Below are 18,857 nucleotides of genomic sequence, written 5' to 3'. Positions count from 1 at the left end.
GAACTGATGAGCCTTCTATCCTGGGAGCCTTTTGCCATGCGTGAGAGGTGACAGAGAAGAGCAGGGAAAGATCCATAAGGGGGGTGGGACTGGAACTAGATGCAGACACTGGAGACTCCCCCCCCACCCCTTGGCTTGGACTCTCCCTCTCTTTCCGTGTCCTCTCCTCCCCTGCCTCCTACATTAGATACGTGGCCTCACCTTCTGAGAGCCCTGCTGGGATCCTCCTCCAGCTGGGCCCCTCCCTACGAGGGAAGGGTCCACCAGGCCAAGGGCATGTGTTCATCTAGTGCTGCTCTGTACTCTCTCCCCCTCCCACAGCCATGCTCAGAGCACTGGACAGTGGGATTCTCTACCTAATGGTGCCCAAGCCCGTTTCCCAGGCCTCCACAGGCTTATTCCTCAGGCCCAGCCTCGAAAGTGCACACCTCGCCATTGAGGGGTGTGTGTGTGTGTGTGTGTGTAGGGGGTAGGTGTCGACAGACTTTGGTGGTGAGGTTGGCTGCCCACAAGACCCTGCCTGATGCTCGATTATAGGACTCAAAGCAGGTTTCTGAGAAGAAACTGTCAGTCATTCGAGGAGCTTTGCAGAGCTGAGGTTGTGCGAGTTTCCCTGAATCGGACTTGTGATAACGTGAGAGCGGCCAACTCATGTTGACAAAATTGTACTCAACATCAGTCTTGTTGTAAGACTTGGATTCCCAAATCAGAGGAAGCTCCTGTCCAGGTGTGAGGTGTGTGATAGATGCCGGTATAATAAAAGATCCCAGTGGCCTGGAAAACTTAATGCACGGGGTGATTAAAATATATAGCCTGCCTGGATCTTTGCCCACAGCCCACTGCCAGACCCCTCCTGATGCCACACTCTATCCGCTTGCGAAGATGTTCACCTAATGCTAACTTCTGGGAATTTACTTAATCACATGTCTTAGATCCAGTCATATTAGTGACAAGAGCAAGAACATGTCCATCACATTAGCAATGAGCTAACCATCCCCTGGTAATTATAGCAAATGACATCTCAAAAAGTGAGACCTCCAGTATTCTTTGTGATGTCAACATACTCTAGGAAAAATTATATGCTTTTCACGAACAAGCACTTTGCCTTTAATAATAATTATTTAGGGATGTTGGAACAACATGCCAAACACATCATGTTGGGAGAATTGAATAAAATTTGTTTAACAAAGTTTTTCCCCTAAAAAACTATAAACTCCAGCTGCTTATTATACATTATATGATGCTTTGACTTTTATATGTCTGTAGTAGATATATTGTGTGAATGAGATGCTAAACCTCGATAATTTTAATGTTCTCATTCTGTTGAATACTTGGTTTAATGGAAAGAGAGGTTTAATAACCAAGCTTCTTCTTTTTTTAAAAATTGAGGTAAAATTCACAAAACATACAATTAACCATTTTAAAGTGTATAATTCAGTGTAATTTAGTGTATTCACAATGTTGTACAACCATTACTTCTTTCTAGGTTCAAAACTTGTTATTCACCCTGGAGAAAACTCTCTATACCCACTGAGTAATCACATCGCATTGCCCTCCCCCATCTCCTGGTAACTACTCACCTGCTTCTGGTCTTTATGGATTTGTCTATTCTGGATATATCATATAAAAGGAGTCATACAATATGTGACCTTTGGTTTCTGGCTTCTTTTACTTAGCATGATATTTTTGAGGTTCATCCAAGTTGTAGCATTTATCAGTACTTTGTTCATTTTCATGGCTGAATAATATTCCAGGTTGTATATACAAAGCACAATTTGTCCATTCATTGGTTGATGGGCATTTGCTCTGTTTCTCCTTTTTGGCTCTTATGAATATGTGATAAACATTTATGTACAAGTTTCTGTGTGGATATATATTTTCATTTCTCTTGGGTATAGACCTAGGAGTGAAATTGTTGTGTTATATGGATATTCTATGTTTAACTTTTCAGGGAACTGCCAAAATATAACCAAGTTTTGTACACTCTAATTACCTTTGAATTTTAAACAACATATTGTATCTTTTAACAGCTTTATTGAGATATAATTCACATACCATAAAGTTCACCCATTTAAAGTATACTATTCAATGGTTTTTAGTATATTCACAGGGTTGTGCAACCATCACCACCATTTTAGAACTTTTTTTTTTTTAAGATTTTATTTTTTCCTTTTTCTCCCCAAAGCCCCCTGGTACATAGTTGTATATTCTTCATTGTGGGTCCTTCTAGTTGTGGCATGTGGGATGCTGCCTCAGCGTGGTTTGATGAGCAGTGCCATGTCTGTGCCCAGGATTCGAACCAACGAAACACTGGGCCGCCAGCAGCGGAGCATGCGAACTTAACCACTCGGCCACGGGGCCAGCCCCCCATTTTAGAACATTTTTATTATCCTCAGAGGAAACTTTGTACTCTTCAGCAGTTACTTCCTATCCCTTCCATTAGCCCTAAGCCTGGAAAATCACTAACCTACTTTCTCTATATACAGATTTGCCTATTTTGGATATTTCATATAGATGGAATCATACAATATGTGGTCTTTTATGACCAGCTTCTTTCATTTAGCATAACATTTTCAAGGTTCATCCACATAGTAGTTTGTATCAAGTACTTCATTCCTTCATATATGTCATTGAACATTACTCAGTGAATAATATTCCATTGTATGTATAGACCATATCTTATTTATTCACTCATCAGCTGCTGAGCATTTGGGCGGTTTCCACTTATTGGCTATTACGAACAGTGCTGCTATAAACATATGTGTACAAGTTTTTGTGTGGACATATGTTTTCAGTTCTCTTGGGGATATACCTAGGAGTGAGATTGCTGTGTCATATGGTAACTCTGTGTTTAACTTTTTGAGCTGTCAGGCTCTTCCCAAGTGGCTGCGCTATTTTGCATTCCCACCAGCAGTGTATGGAGGTTACAGTTTTTTCACATGCCCGATAACACTTGTCATTGCCCGTCTTTTTTGTATAGCCATCCTAGTGAGTGTGACGTGGTGTCCTGTTACAGTTTTGATCCACGTTTCCCTGATGGCTGACGATGTTGTGCTTCTTTTCAGGGACTTACCGGCCATTTGTGTAACTTCTTTGAAAAAATGTCTATTCGGATCTTTTGCCCATTTTTTTTTCTTTCGCCCATTTTTAAATTGGGTTATTTGTCTTTTTATTATTGAGGTGTATGAGTTCTTTGTATTTTCTAAATGTAAGTCCCTTATCAGATATACAATTTGCAAATATTTTCTCTCCTTTTGTGGATTGTATTTTTACATTCTTGATCTTTGAAACACAAAAGTTTTAAATTTTGATGAGGCCCAGTTTACCTATTTTTCCTTTTGTTGCTTATGCCATTGATGGTGTATCTAAGAAATCATTGCTCAAACCAAGGTCATGAAGATTTACCCCTATGTTTTTTCTAAGGACTTTGTAGATTTAGGTCTCTGATTATTTTGGGTTAATTTTTGTAGTATGGTATGAAGTAGGGTCCAACTTCATTTCTCTGTATGTGGCTATCCAGTTGTCCAGTCATACTGTATCTTTATATTACTTTTTCTAAAAATTGTAACTTTTTCCCTACATCTAAGTTTTTCTGCCATATTTCCCCATTTCTGCCAGTGGTACTATCATTCTTCCACAAGCACTTATTACATTGCATTGAACAAAGACCAGAAGATGATGATGAGGTGAGACATATGGATAATGTGCCTCCTGGAATGAAGTGTATGAAGGTTATGTGCCTTCCATGCCTCCTGGAAACCTGGAGTTACTCATCTTCTTTCCTTGAATATTTTAGCCCTGGCTCCCCACTCTCTATCACTACTCCTTTCAAATTGTTTTATGATTTCAGTATCCATGCAGATGATTGTTCCCATACCCTGGTGTCTCAGTTTTTTATTTAACGTAATGATCTGGTTGCACGGCTTACCTCAGCCATTTGCCTCCAATGTCATATTCTAGATCAGTAGTCCTCAGTGAGAATCAGAATTAGCTCTCCATTAGAATTAGCTGGGGAACTTTTAAGTGATACCAATGACTGTCCTCCTCCGGCCTAATTATATCAAAATCTCCTAGGATATGACCTGAGCATCATTATTTCTAATGTGCCACCAGGATTGAGAAACACTGCCCCAGACATTATAATCACCAATAACTTTAATACTTTCCTTATATCAAGTATCCCACTTGCTAGTTGCCACCTCCTAATTTTCCACCTCACTGCTTTGAATGGACTAACTCCAACAAATCTTCTACTGGGATCTACAGCCCATTCATCTTAGCATCTTTTCGTTGTCCCTCACACCCCCAGTATCTATACTTCTCTTATGTGGTCGTCTGTTATATTGAGGCCCCTGGTGAATCATGCCTCCAGTATTCACGCCTTTGTGTAGTCCCCTCCTCTTGAACTAGTATTAGCCATGTGACTTGCTTTAACCACCAACATGTGGTGGAAATGACACTGCTGCTTGAGAAGAAGCTCTGATACCTTGCTGGAGAGACTGTGTAAAAAGACCACACAGAGAGATTAAGTGGAGAGGGAGAGGCACTGAGGAAGCACATTGTAGAACCCAGGAGCTCAGATGACAGTGAGAATCAAGGCTCCAGACAGTCCAGATGATTCCCATGTGCACCCAAAGTTGAGAACCACTCATTTATAGGCTGACGACTCCCAAACTCGTATCTCTATTGCTCAACAGAACTTTCTGTGAAGCTCTAGAAGGTCCTCTATGGTCTACCTTCCATCCTGTCATTTCTGTAACAACATCTCTACTTCACTCCCCTTGTTTACTCCTGCTACATTGACCTCCTTTCTTTTCCTCAAACACGTGGGATGTTCACCCACTTCAGGGCCTTAGCCCTGTTCCCGCTTTCTGCAATGGTCTTCCTCCAGATATTCACATTATCCACATGTCTCAGCCCATCCTCATCTTCTGGTCTTTGCCCAATGCAATGTAATAAGTGCCATAATTGAATTAATTTTGCTAGTCTTGCTGCAATGTCAGCTAACATAGATTTATTAGAATATGTGAAGATAAGCAAATGATAAAAAATGTTACAGTGCCCCTCTTGGTAAGGATGAAGAGAAAAGGAAACTGTTTTGTATTGACAGTGGGTATATAAATCGGTACAACAGCTTTGGAGAGTAATTTGGCATTATCCAGCAAAGATATGTATAGAAAGATGATGTATATATCCTATGAAGTAGGAATATAGCTCTGGTGGTTTTAAAATATGTCCAAAAATTGTTTATACTCCTCCCTTTAACAGGTGAGGTTTAATTCTCTTCCCATTGAGTAGGGGCTAGACGAGTGACTCACTTCTAATGAATAGATATTATGGAAATGACAAGGTGTGGCTTTCAAGACTAGGTCATAATAGACATTAGGCTTCTTCCTTACCCTCTTTCTTAGATTACTTGCTCTGTAGGGAAGCCAGCTGCCATGTCATAAGGAGACTCAAGGAGCCCTTTGGAGATACCCAAGTGGCAAGGAACAGAGATCTCCTGATGAGAGTCAGAAAAAAATTGAAACCTCTTGCCAAGAGCCATGTAAGTGAGCCATCTTGGAGGAAGATTCTCCAGCCCCAATTAAGCCATCACATGACAAAGGCTCAGCTGACATCTTGGTTACAACTTCATGAGAAACCTTGAGCAAGGGCCGCCCAGCTAAGCCATTCCCAAATTCCTGTTCCACAGAGATTGCGAAATAATAAAATTGTGTTGTTTTAAGTGCTAGGTTTTGGGATAATCTGTTGCACAACAAAAGATAACTGATATAATAGCCTAGAGAAATTCTTGCACTTGTCTAACAGTAGATTACAGAAGAATGCTTATAGCAGCATTGCTTGAAATGGAAAGAAAAGAAAAAACAGAGATGACCCAACAAAAAGTGGATCAATACCTGTGACATAGTCATCCAGCGGTATATGTATAGTAGTAAAAATGTTTAAACAGAGCAACAACTTGAACAGATCCCTCAAATACAATGATGAGAAAAAAGTAATACATTTATATGAACAGTACATTTATATAAAGTTAAAAAACATGTAAAACTAAATAAGAGATTGCTTATGAATATATATGTATATGGTAAAATTAAAGAAATGCATCATATTCAGGATGTAGTATATTAGTTATCTATTTCTTAATAATTAATTATCCCCCAAAGTGGCTTAAAACAATAAATAATTATTATCTCAAAGTGTTTGTGGGTTAGGATCTTGGGAGCAGATTAGCTGGATACTTCTGGCTCTAGATCTCTTATGAATTTTCACTTAAAATATTGGCTGGGACTCTCATCATCTGAAGGCTTAAGTGGGGCAGGAGGATCCACTTCATCCACATGATTGGCGAATTGGTGCTGGTTATTGACAGGAAGCTTCCGTGCCTCCCTATGTGGGTTTCTTCTTTGGCTGTTTGAATGTCTTCATGACATAATGACTTACTTTCCCCTGAGAGAGCAATCCAAGAGGGAGAAAAATGCACCCATCTCTCCCAATGCCTCCAAATTCTCATTATATAACAGCATCAGCCTGAAGTCAAGGATCTCATCATCTAACTCAGATCCAGGTGTGAATGAGGCTCTTCAGGTGTGGTTCCCTAATTAGGAACCTCAAGTTCCTCTCTTCAAGTGCAGGTACTCTCTATAAAAAGACATGGGAGCTAGAGAGATTATAGCCAAGATGGCGCCATGAGTAGTCCTCTTTGTCTCTCCCCCTTCGAGCCTACAATTATTTGAACACTCATCGCTTAACAAAGGATATCCAGACAGCATCTCAGGATGTCTGAGAGACCCACGCGACTATACATTGGAAGGCGGACGGACTTCCCTCCGGGAGGATGTGGAGATAGGTGAAAACTCTCCGACCCCAACCGAACAGCCTAGTACCTGCAAGCGGCTTTCTTCCAACAGATGCCCCCAGAAGATCAACACACACCTAGGGCAGGAGCAAGCACACACCAGAGGAGCGATGGTGGAAACAGGTGACCAGAACCCTACCTAAACCCCCCGCAATTACTCCTAAACGCAGAGGGAAACTCTAGTGTTACACACCTGAGCCCACGGGGAGAGTCTCGCCCCGCCATTGCTGGGGAGATCGCACCTAGTGTTCACGGCGCCCGGAGGGTCCCAGAGAGAATCACTAAGGGTACGGCGGCCCCCCGGCTGCCACTGCCTGCACGGTGGGGAAAGGGACTGCCAGAGATCTCAGAGAGGACTGGGGCTGGGTGAAGCTCCAGAGGCCGGCCCCGCGTCCCGGAGGGGAAGCTCCAGAGTTCCGCCCAGGCAGCAGACAAAACTCTCTGTCTGCCATTAGTGGAGGGGCCACACCCAGCATCCACAACTCTGGGAAAGTCCTGGACAGAATCCCAGAGGGCGAGGTGACCCCCAGCTGCCTTGCCCGCCCCGTGGGGCTAGGGATTGCCAGAGATCTCGGAGAGGACTGGGGCTGGGTGAAGCTCCAGAGGCCGGCTCCGTGCCCCGGAGGGGAAGCTCCAGAGTTCTGCCCGGGCAGCAGACAAAACTCTCTGTCTGCCATTAGCGGAGGGGCCACGCCCAGCATTCACAACTCCGGGAAAGTCCCAGAGAGAATCCCAGAGGGCGAGGCGACCCCCAGCTGCCATTGCCTGCCCCGTGGGGCTAGGGATTGCCGGAGATCTCGGAGAGGACTGGGGCTGGGGGCAGCTCCAGAGGTCGGCTCTGCGGCCCGGAGGGGAAGCTCCAGAGTTCTGCCCGGGCAGCAGATAAAACTCTCTGTCTGCTATTAGTGGAGGGGCCATGCCCAGCATCCACAACACTGGGAGGGTCCCGGAGAGGAGAATATCAGGCAGGGCAGCAGCTGACCAGCTACCACTGAAATCAGGATCTCTGGCTATCCCCCAGACAGGGCAAAGGGCTCCCCGAGTTCCTGGGGAACAGTACTGGGGCTGGGTGGAGTTCCAGCGACCCAGCTCCGTAGCCTAGGGGGAAACCCTACAGGCTCACAGCAGCCTCAGGGAAAGCCTCTGCACAGCACTAGTAGAGAGCACCCATCCAGCAGCCACAAGGCTGGAAGACCCCGGGACAAAAGTAGCATAGCTAGGTGAGCTAACCACAGACTGTAGAAGATGCCAATAGCTCAGCTGTGACCCATAGTGGACAAGTGAGATTTTGTGGGTGCTGACAGTGATGGAGCGGCAAATATAAGTGATCCTACCCCTGGCCGCTGGAAAAGCCCATAACACCGTTGCAGACCCCAAGGAGGGAGCATGTCTAGGTGGGCTGCAACAGTAGGCACCAGCAGTCTGAAGCCCCCCCGTGACAGCACCCACGGCAGAAGAGGGAATCCAAAGGACCACTGTGACTACGAGGAGGGGCCCAGGCCCAGTTAGCAACTGCAGATAGGGTTCCTGGTTGGTGCAGTATAAACAGCTGCTCCCCCACCACACCAGCAGAAACAAGTGAAAGGAGCAACTAAACTCTATCTCTATGCGGAGGCACAAATCTACAACATCAAGCAATATGAAAAAATACATTAAATCTCCAGAACAGAAGGAAAATAACAAATACACAGAAAACAATCCCAAAGAAAATGAAATATATAACCTAAATGACGATGACTTCAAAACAGCCATCATTAAAATACTCAGTGAGTTAAGAGAGAATTCAGATAGACAACTCAACGAGTTCAGGAGCTATGTCACAAAAGAGTTTGATATGATAAAGAAGAACCAAACAGAAATACTGGAAATGAAGAACACAATAGAGGAGATTAAGAAAAATCTAGATGCACTGAACAGTAGGGCCGATAATATGGAGGAAAGAATTAGCAATTTGGAAGATGGGAATATAGAAATGCTGCAGGCAGAGGAGGAGAGAGAAGTAAGACTAAAAAGAAATGAAGAAACTCTCCAAGAATTATCAGACACAATTAGGAGATGCAACGTAAGGATTATAGGTATACCAGAGGGAGAAGAGAAGGAGAAAGGGGCAGAAAGCCTATTCAAAGGAATAATGGCTGAGAACTTCCCAAATCTGGTGAGAGAGATGGATCTTCAGGTGACAGAAGCCAATAGATCTCCAAACTTTATCAATGCAAGAAGACCAACCCCACGGCATATAATAGTGAAACTAGCAAAAGTCAACAACAAGGAGAAAATACTAAGGACAGCCAGGCAAAAGAAACTAACCTACAAAGGAACCCCCATCAGGCTATCAGCAGATTTCTCAGCAGAAACTTTACAGGCTAGAAGAGAGTGGAATGATATATTCAAAAATCTGAAGGACAAAAACCTACAGCTGAGAATTCTCTACCCAGCGAAAATATCCTTCAAATACGATGGAGAAATAAAAACTTTCCCAGATAAACAAAAATTAAGGGAGTTCATTGCCACAAAACCTCCTCTTCAGGAAATCCTCAGGAAAACCCTCATTCCTGAAAAATCAAAAAAAGGAAAGGGGCTACAAAACCAAGAGCAGAGGAGATAAGTAGAAGGACAACAACAGAGAGTAGCAGCTCTTCATCAGAACAGATTAAACCATGTGACGAGAAACAAAGGAAATTGAAGAAAACCAGAAAACAAGACATAAAATGGTAGTGGTAGGCCCCCACATCTCAATAATCACTCTAAATGTAAATGGATTGAACTCCCCAATCAAAAGACACAGAGTGGCAGGATGGATCAAAGAACAAGACCCAACAATATGCTACCTCCAGGAAACACACCTCAGCCCCAAAGACAAACACAGACTCAGAGTGAAGGGATGGAGAACAATACGCCAAGCTAATAATGAACAAAAGAAAGCAGGTGTCGCTATACTAATATCAGACAAGGTAGACTTCAAAGCAAAACAGATAAAGAAAGACAAAGAGGGACAGTATATAATGATAAAAGGGACTCTCCACCAAGAAGACATAACACTTATAAATATATACGCACCCAACACAGGAGCACCAAAATTTGTAAAGCAACTCTTAATAGAACTAAAAGAAGACATCAACAACAATACAATAATAGTAGGGGACCTCAACACACCATTAACACCAATGGACAGGACATCCAGACAGAAAATCAACAAGGAAATAACAGAATTAAATGAAAAATTAGACCAGATGGACTTAATAGATATATATAGAACACTTCATCCAAAAACAGCAGGTTACACATTCTTCTCAAGTGCACATGGAACATTCTCAAGGATTGACCATATTTTGGGAAACAAAGCAAACATCAATAAATACAAGAGAGTTGAAATAATATCAAGCATCTTTTCTGATCATAATGCTATGAAACTAGAAATCAACTACAAGAAAAAAGCAGAGAAAGGTGCAAAAATGTGGAGACTAAACAACACGCTTCTGAACAAACAATGGATCATTGAAGAAATCAAATATTATCTGGAGACAAATGAAAATGAGAACACGACATACCAAATCATTTGGGATGCAGCAAAAGCAGTCCTAAGAGGGAAATTCATCGCAATACAGGCTCACCTCACTAAACAAGAAAAAGCTCACATAAGCAACCTCAAACGACACCTAACAGAACTAGAAAAAGAAGAACAAACAAAGCCCAGAGTCAGTAGAAGGAGGGAAATAATAAAAATAAGAGCAGAAATAAACGATATTGAAACAAAAAAGACAGTAGAAAGGATCAATGAAACAAAGAGTTGGTTCTTCGAAAAAATTAACAAAATCGAGAAACCTTTAGCCAGACTCACCAAGAAAAGAAGAGAGAAATCGCAAATAAATAAAATTAGGAATGAGAGAGGAGAAATCACAACAGATACCAATGAAATACAAGGGATCATAAGAGAATACTATGAAAAACTATATGCCAACAAATTGAACAACCTGGAAGAAATGGACAACTTCCTAGACTCCTACAACCTCCCCAAACTGAATCAGGAAGAAATGGAGAATCTGAATAGGCCAATCACAAGTAAGGAAATAGAAACGGTAATCAAAAACCTCCCCAAAAATAAGAGTCCAGGACCAGACAGCTTCTCTGGAGAATTCTACCAAACATTCAAAGAAGACTTAATACCTATTCTTCTCAAACTATTCCAGAAAATTGAGAAAGATGGAGTACTCCCTAACACATTCTATGAAGCCAACATCACTCTGCTCCCCAAACCTGACAAGGACAACACAAAGAAGGAGAACTACAGGCCGATATCGCTGATGAACATAGATGCAAAAATCCTCAACAAAATTTTGGCAAACCGAATACAGCAATACATCAAAAAGATTATACACCATGATCAAGCGGGATTTATACCAGGGACACAGGGATGGTTCAACATCTGCAAGTCAATCAACGTGATACACTACATCAACAAAATGAAAAACAAAAACCACATGATCATCTCAATAGATGCAGAGAAAGCATTTGACAAGATCCAACACCCATTTATGATAAAAACCCTCAATAAAATGGGTATAGAAGGAAAGTACCTCAACATAATAAAGGCCATATATGACAGACCCACAGCCAACATCATACTCAATGGACAAAAACTGAAAGCCATCCCTCTGAGGACAGGAACAAGACAAGGGTGCCCACTTTCACCACTCCTATTCAACATAGTACTGGAGGTGTTGGCCAGGGCAATTCGGCAGGAAAAAGAAATAAAAGGAATCCAAATAGGCAATGAAGAAGTAAAACTCTCGCTGTTTGCAGATGACATGATCTTATATATAGAAAACCCCAAAGAATCCATAGAAAAACTATTAGAAATAATCAACAACTACAGCAATGTAGCAGGGTATAAAATCAACATACATAAATCAGTAGCATTTCTATACACTAACAATGAACTAACAGAAAAAGAACTCAAGAACTCAATCCCATTCACAATCGCAACGAAAAGAATAAAATACCTTGGGATAAACTTAACCAAGGAAGTGAAGGATCTATACAATGAAAACTACAAGACTTTCTTGAAAGAAACTGACGACGACATAAAGAGATGGAAAGACATTCCATGCACATGGATTGGAAGAATAAACATAGTTAAAATGTCCATACTACCTAAAGCAATCTACAGATTCAATGCTATCCCAATCAGAATCCCAAGAACATTCTTCACAGAAATTGAACAAACAATCCTAAAATTCATATGGGGCAACAAAAGACCGTGAATTGCTAAAGCAATCCTGAGCAAGAAAAACAAAGCCGGTGGAATCACAATCCCCAATTTCAAAACATACTACAAAGCTACAGTGATCAAAACAGCATGGTACTGGTACAAAAACAGGTCCACAGATCAATGGAACAGAATTGAAAGCCCAGAGATAAAACCACACATCTATGGACAGCTAATCTTCGACAAAGGAGCAGAGGGCCTACAATGGAGAAAAGAAAGTCTCTTCAACAAATGGTGCTGGGAAAACTGGACAGCCACATGCAAAAGATTGAAAATTGACCATTCTTTTTCACCATACACCAAAATAAACTCAAAATGGATCAAAGACCTAAAGATTAGGCCTGAAACAATAAGTCTTCTGGAAGAGAATATAGGCAGTACACTCTTTGACATCAGTTTCAAAAGAATCTTTTCGGACACTATAACTCCTCAGTTGAGGGAAACAATAGAAAGAATAAACAAATGGGACTTCATCAGACTAAAGAGCTTCTTCAAGGCAAGGGAAAACAGGATGGAAACAAAAAAACAGCTCACTAATTGGGAAAAAATATTTACAAGCCACTTATCCGACAAAGGGTTAATCTCCATAATATACAAAGAACTCACACGGCTTAACAACAAAAAAACAAACAACCCGATCAAAAAATGGGCAGAGGACATGAACAGACATTTCTCAAAAGAAGATATGAATATGGCCAATAGACACATGAAAAGATGTTCATCATCGCTAATCATCAGGGAAATGCAAATCAAAACTACACTAAGATATCACCTTACACCCGTTAGATTGGCAAAAACATCCAAAACCAAGAGCGACAAATGTTGGAGAGGATGTGGAGAAAAAGGAACCCTCATACACTGTTGGTGGGAATGCAAACTGGTACAGCCACTATGGAAAACAGTATGGAGATTTCTCAAAAAGTTAAAAATAGAAATACCCTATGACCCAGCCATCCCATTACTGGGTATCTATCCTAAGAACCTGAAATCAGAAATCCCAAGAGTCCCATGTACCCCTATGTTCATCACAGCATTATTTACAATAGCTAAGATGTGGAACCAACCTACATGCCCAGAAACTGATGATTGGATAAAGAAGATATGGTATATATACACAATGGAATACTACTCAGCCATAAAAAAAGACAAAATTGGCCCATTCGCAGCAACGTGGATGGACCTCGAGGGTATTATGTTAAGCGAAATAAGCCAGTCAGAGAAAGAAGAACTCTATATGACTCCACTCATAGGTGGAAGTTAACATATTGACAAGGAGATCCGATCGGTGGTTACCAGGGAAAAGGGGGGGTGGGGGGAGGGCACAAAGGGGGAAGTGGTGTACCCACAACATGACTAACAAAAATGTACAACTGAAATCTCACAAGGTTGTAATCTATCATAACATCAATAAAAAACAACAACAACAACAACAACAACAACAACAAAAAAAAAGACATGGGAGCTAAAGAGAAATCATCTGCTTCACATCTACCCAACATATGATAGTGGGAGAGGCACAGAATAACTACTTTAGTCATTCCTGTTTAATTAAAAATGGGGAAAAAAATATCACCAAGGGGGCCGACCCCATGGCCGAGTGGTTAAGTTCACGTGCTCCACTTTGGTGGTCCAGGGTTTTGCCAGTTCAGATCCTGGGCGCGGACATGGCACCACTCATCAAGCCATGCTGAGGCAGCATCCCACATACCACAAGAAGAAGGACCCACAACTAAAAATATACAACTATGTACCAGGGGGCTTTGGGGAGAAAAAGGAAAAATAAAATCTTAAAGAAAAAATCCCCAGGACTCACTGGTCCACAGAGCTTCTGAAATTCAGTGGGGCAAACGTTGGAAGTTCTTTGATTAGGGCTGAAGCTGATTCCTTCCTGGGAATGATTCTCCATGACTCTTGGCTCTGTCTTCTAGCCCTTTGGTTCTGTGCTCTAAGTCATTTTTTCTTTTCGATTTAAGATATCCTGTGTTTGCAGCCCTACAGTTTTCTTAGCCTGCTTCCTTCTTGGAGAGGTTTTAGATCCAAAGGCCTTTTCTGCCATTGTACTGTCTCTCTCCTTTCAGTTCAAGCTGATGTTTTTGCCAATATACATTGCTTAAAAAGTTTCTTGGTCTCTTATAAATATTATTGGGGTCCACTCCACTGAGATAAGCCTCACTTTACTTTGGGTTTCTGCTGAGACCACAGAGGGACAGCATCCTTAAGCTTCTTATGTGCTCTACTGTTTGATTAAACAGTTCCCTGAGGTATCACTTTAGATATTTCTGAGATATTAACAAAAGATTTTGTAGTCATCTCCTCAGCTCTTCTGTTCTTCTGAGTCTCTAGATTTGATCTTGCCCAAAAGCCATTTCTTAGTATTAGCATAAATTGTCATCTGGATAGGATGGGAATTTTCAATCCCAACAATTCCTGGCTTCTATTTATTTAAGAGTCATTCCTTAAGCGTATCCGTCTCCTTTTATATTTTACTACACACAATAAGAAGAAACCTGTTGGCACCTTCAGTGCTCTGAATGGAATCTTCTTGGCTAAGTTACACAGTTCAGGAGGCACATTTTTCTGCTTTCCATGTTACCACAGGCAATAGGATTGCAATGTCTGTCCCTACATAGTAAGGATCTATTTCCTCATAGATTCCAATGACATTTTCCTCACTTTCCTTTAAGTTCTCCTATGAAGTCTCATATAAGGCCATTTGGCATTTACTAATAAGAATTTTCTAGGCTCTCAGACTTTCGCTGTTATTGTCTTCAAAATCCTTCCATATAGAACTTGCACGTGGTCGGTTTTACAGATAGTGCCAGTTTTCCGAAGTGCTCATGCAAAGTCACACTCCACCAGCAGTGTGTGAGAGTTCCAGTTGCTCCACATTTATTACGTGTCTTATTGTCTGTCTCTTTCATTTTGCCATTCTGCTTGGTGAGTGGTGGTATAATATGGTGGTTTCAATCTGCATTCTGCTGATTATTTATGGGCTGGAACACCATTTAAAAGTGTTTACTGGCTATTTTTGGCTTTCCTTTTGTAAAAGTGCTCATTCAAGCTTCTGCTCACTTTTCCATGGGTTGTCTGCATTTGTCTCATTGATTTGTAGGAGTTCTTACATATTCTGGATGATAAGCCTTTTTCAATTCTAGAGTATGCAAATGTCTTTTCCCATTCTGTGGCTTTTCTTTTCACTCATTTTAAGATGTCTTTTTCTTTTTTAATAAACCGAAGCTCTTAATTTAATGTATTGCAATTTGTCAATCATTTCCTCTATGGCTGGTGTTTTATGTGTCTCATTTAAAAAACCCTGCCTTAATCTGAGGTCATGAAGATATTCTTTGATATTGTCTTCTAAATGCTTTATATTGCTACCTTTATATTTAGGTTTATAAACTCTCACATTCTACTTGTTGTTTATTCTCTGAAGAAATGATTGAATTTCATATTTTTCTGTGTGAATATATAATTGTCTCAGGATAATTGATTGAAAAATCTATCTTTTCCTCACTGCTCTTCAGTGTCACTTCTTTCTGATGTTAATGCCTATGTGTGGGTTCATTTCTAGTCTCTTTATTCTGTTCCTTTGGTTTAATTTCTGTCCTTGCAGAACACCAAACTGTGTTGACCACCACACCCTTGTGATATATTTGGCTGTCTGATGGATACAAGTCCTTCTTTTGTTCTTGTTCACAAAAAGTATCTTTTTTTATGAAAAAAAGTATGCTTTACGGTTTTTAAAATACACAAAATAAAAAACTTGTATATGAATATTCATAGAAACTTCATTCATATAGCAAAAAACTGGAAACATTTCACACGTTCACCAACAAGTGAATACATAAACAAGTTGTATGAAATGGAATATTACACTGCAATAAAAGTAAACAAAATAGCATTATACACAGCACTGTGGATAAATGTCAAAACCATTATATTGAGCAAAAGAAGCCAGACACATAAGAATACATATGGTATGATTCTATTTACATAAAGTTCTAGAACAGGCAAAACTAATCTAAAATGACATAAAAGACATGAGTGGTTGCCTGGGGTGGGTTTCTGGGATAGGATTCTTCAAATCCTTCAATAGCTGGACGGCTGCCCTCATGCTACCCTATTCCTGTAAAGAGGTAAGACTAGATCATGATTCGGATATACAGCTGCTCCCTAGGATTAGAATGTACATTTTCTTGCCCTTCAGTGTCCATGGATCAGTAGATTGACACTTTAAAAGTAATAATAATAATAGCACCAATATGAGCTAAAATTTATATTGCACTTTATATTTGACCTGGCATTGTAATGCTTCACACATATCATCCCATTTATTCACTGCGAAAGACTTTATGGATAAGTATTACCATCTTTGTTTTATAGATGAGAAAACTGAGGCACAGAAAAGTTAAGTAATTTACCCAAAGTCACACAGCTATTAAATGGCAGAGCTGGCCTTGGAGCCTGTACTCCTAACCATGATCTGAATCAAGGCTACAAACATGTTCTGTCTACATACAAAAAAAAAGATTACAACGAAAGGTTGATTTGGTAAGTTCAATGAAAAGTTGCTTCTTGTTAGCATTAGCAACATAATTGGCAAATTTTGGGTGGAGTTATCATCTTGTTATTTAAGGTTTGGGAAAAAATTCACCTCCTCCCTCCAAACAAAACAGAAATAAAACAACAAACAAACATCAAACTGAGTCTGCAGAGAGGAACGGGACTTGAGGGGGTTTGTGTTATCCAGATTATTGGATTCATACACTGTAAGCCCCTTGCTTAACCAGCCTGTGTGAACGGGCCCGGTTCCCTGGTCTGTCTGAAGGGAATTTTTCAGCCTGTCACTAAGAGCTAAATCCTTCTTTTCTGCTCTCCTGCTCCTAAAGACATTTACAATTTGTTTGTGATTTATTGAAATTTTCCTGGCTGCAGGAGAACTGCATCTTTTAAGTTCACCTCACTGCCTACTCCATTCTATTTGGGAAACTGCTTTCTTAGAAGATGTTTCTCTGAGCGCACATTCTCCTCTGAAGTTTGTGACACAGAAGGTTATGTTACGGATTTCTTCATGCAGGTAGCTGGTGGACATGGTGGGTGGATGTGTGTGTACAAAGATGGCCACACATCCCCTTACGCCCTTGGTCTGTTTGCTAACTTTGGTGGTGAACCTTGGTTAAACTTGTGGTGCTAGAAAACTAATTAGCCTCAAAAATTAATAGTGCCAAAAGATATTTTCTAAACAAACTGAAATATTTTTCTGTCATGTAATTAACATCTAAAAACAGCATAACAAGATTATTCCAACTACTTATTTTGGTCAGAGAACCTTTCTCAACATACATAAGACACAATTTTGAGTTCGTTAGTTCATCTCTATGCTATAGATCCTCTTTCAACCCACCTCTAACAGGCAGGTAGGAGTGCCATATGCCTTTTTTTTTTAAATTACCACTTGTACCTACTTAAAAGCTCCTTTCTTCGGTCTTCTTCACTTTCTCTCTGTCTTGTTTTTCTCCCAGTCACCTTCTTTTTCACTTGAACTTCCTGCCATGTCTCTCTGTCACAGTCTTTGCTCATTGCCTTTTTTCTGGGAGACTGGAGACTGGTAACAGTGGTGCCGGCAGAAACACTGAGTCCTGGGTCAGGACCCCACTGAGGCTGGCGTGAGTAGGCAGGAGAGTCGAGAGGGGCTGCTCAGCCTCACTGGTTTATTGTCTTTGAGTTGCGCCAATGGGAGGCATCAAAGAAATAAAACATTTTCTTCAGTTTCCTCTGCCTCAACAGAGGGCATTCTAACTTTACGCGACATGGGAGAAGGCCTGTCCCTTTCGTTCTTTCCCCGTGGGCGTGTCAGTAGACAGGAATGCAGGTACATGTGGCAGGAGGCACTGTGGTTGCAGGGCCCGCCTGAGTGACGAGCCTTGGAGTGGTTGCTGTACGCTTACAACACTGTGGTGGATGAGGGCTGATGTCCCATGACTGTGATGCTATTAGTTTCCTACGGTTATTGTAGCAAATTACCACAAACCCAGTGACCTAACACAAACATTAATTATAGTTCTGATGGTCAGAAGTCCTAAAATCAGAGGGTTGGCGAGGCGGCATTCCTTCTGGAGGCTAGAGGGGAGGATTTGTTCCTTGACTTTTTAAGCTTCTAGAGACTGCCCATATTCTCTGGCTTCCATCTTCAAAGTGATATTCACATCACTCTGACCTCCGCTGCTGTTGTCACATCTCCTCTCAGTCCGAGACCCTGCCTCCCTCTTATGCGGACCCTTGTGGTGACATGGGGCCCACCGGCATAATCGAAGAGAATCTCCCCATCTCAAGACCTTAGCTTCATCACATCCGCAAATCAGTTTTGTCATGTAAGGCAACATTCCTCATTTGCAGGTTTTCGGGATTAGAATGTGGACATCTTTGGGTCCATTTTTCTTCTAATATTCCTGTTCTACAACCCACTGCTTGCCTTTTACTACTATTGATATCAGCCTTAGGTAATTTGGAGCCAGCTGGGTTGCACCATTTTTAGTGCTATTTTTACTTTTTTGAATCCTTCTCCACATAGGGAACAAAACAACAACTGTGCTCTGATGAATCTACAGAACAGCATGGGTTCAAATCCCCAGAGCGTTCTTGACTCGTGCATTCTCTGAGCTTGCTGCAGAGAATCTACTCGGTTTTGAAATCTTCGTGTTAACGACTGGTACATTTCTAGAATATTGTCCC

This window comes from Equus asinus, chromosome 3, assembly GCF_041296235.1.
Source record: "Equus asinus isolate D_3611 breed Donkey chromosome 3, EquAss-T2T_v2, whole genome shotgun sequence".
Lineage (NCBI taxonomy): Eukaryota > Metazoa > Chordata > Mammalia > Perissodactyla > Equidae > Equus > Equus asinus.
This window is presented reverse-complemented; position numbering follows the sequence as displayed.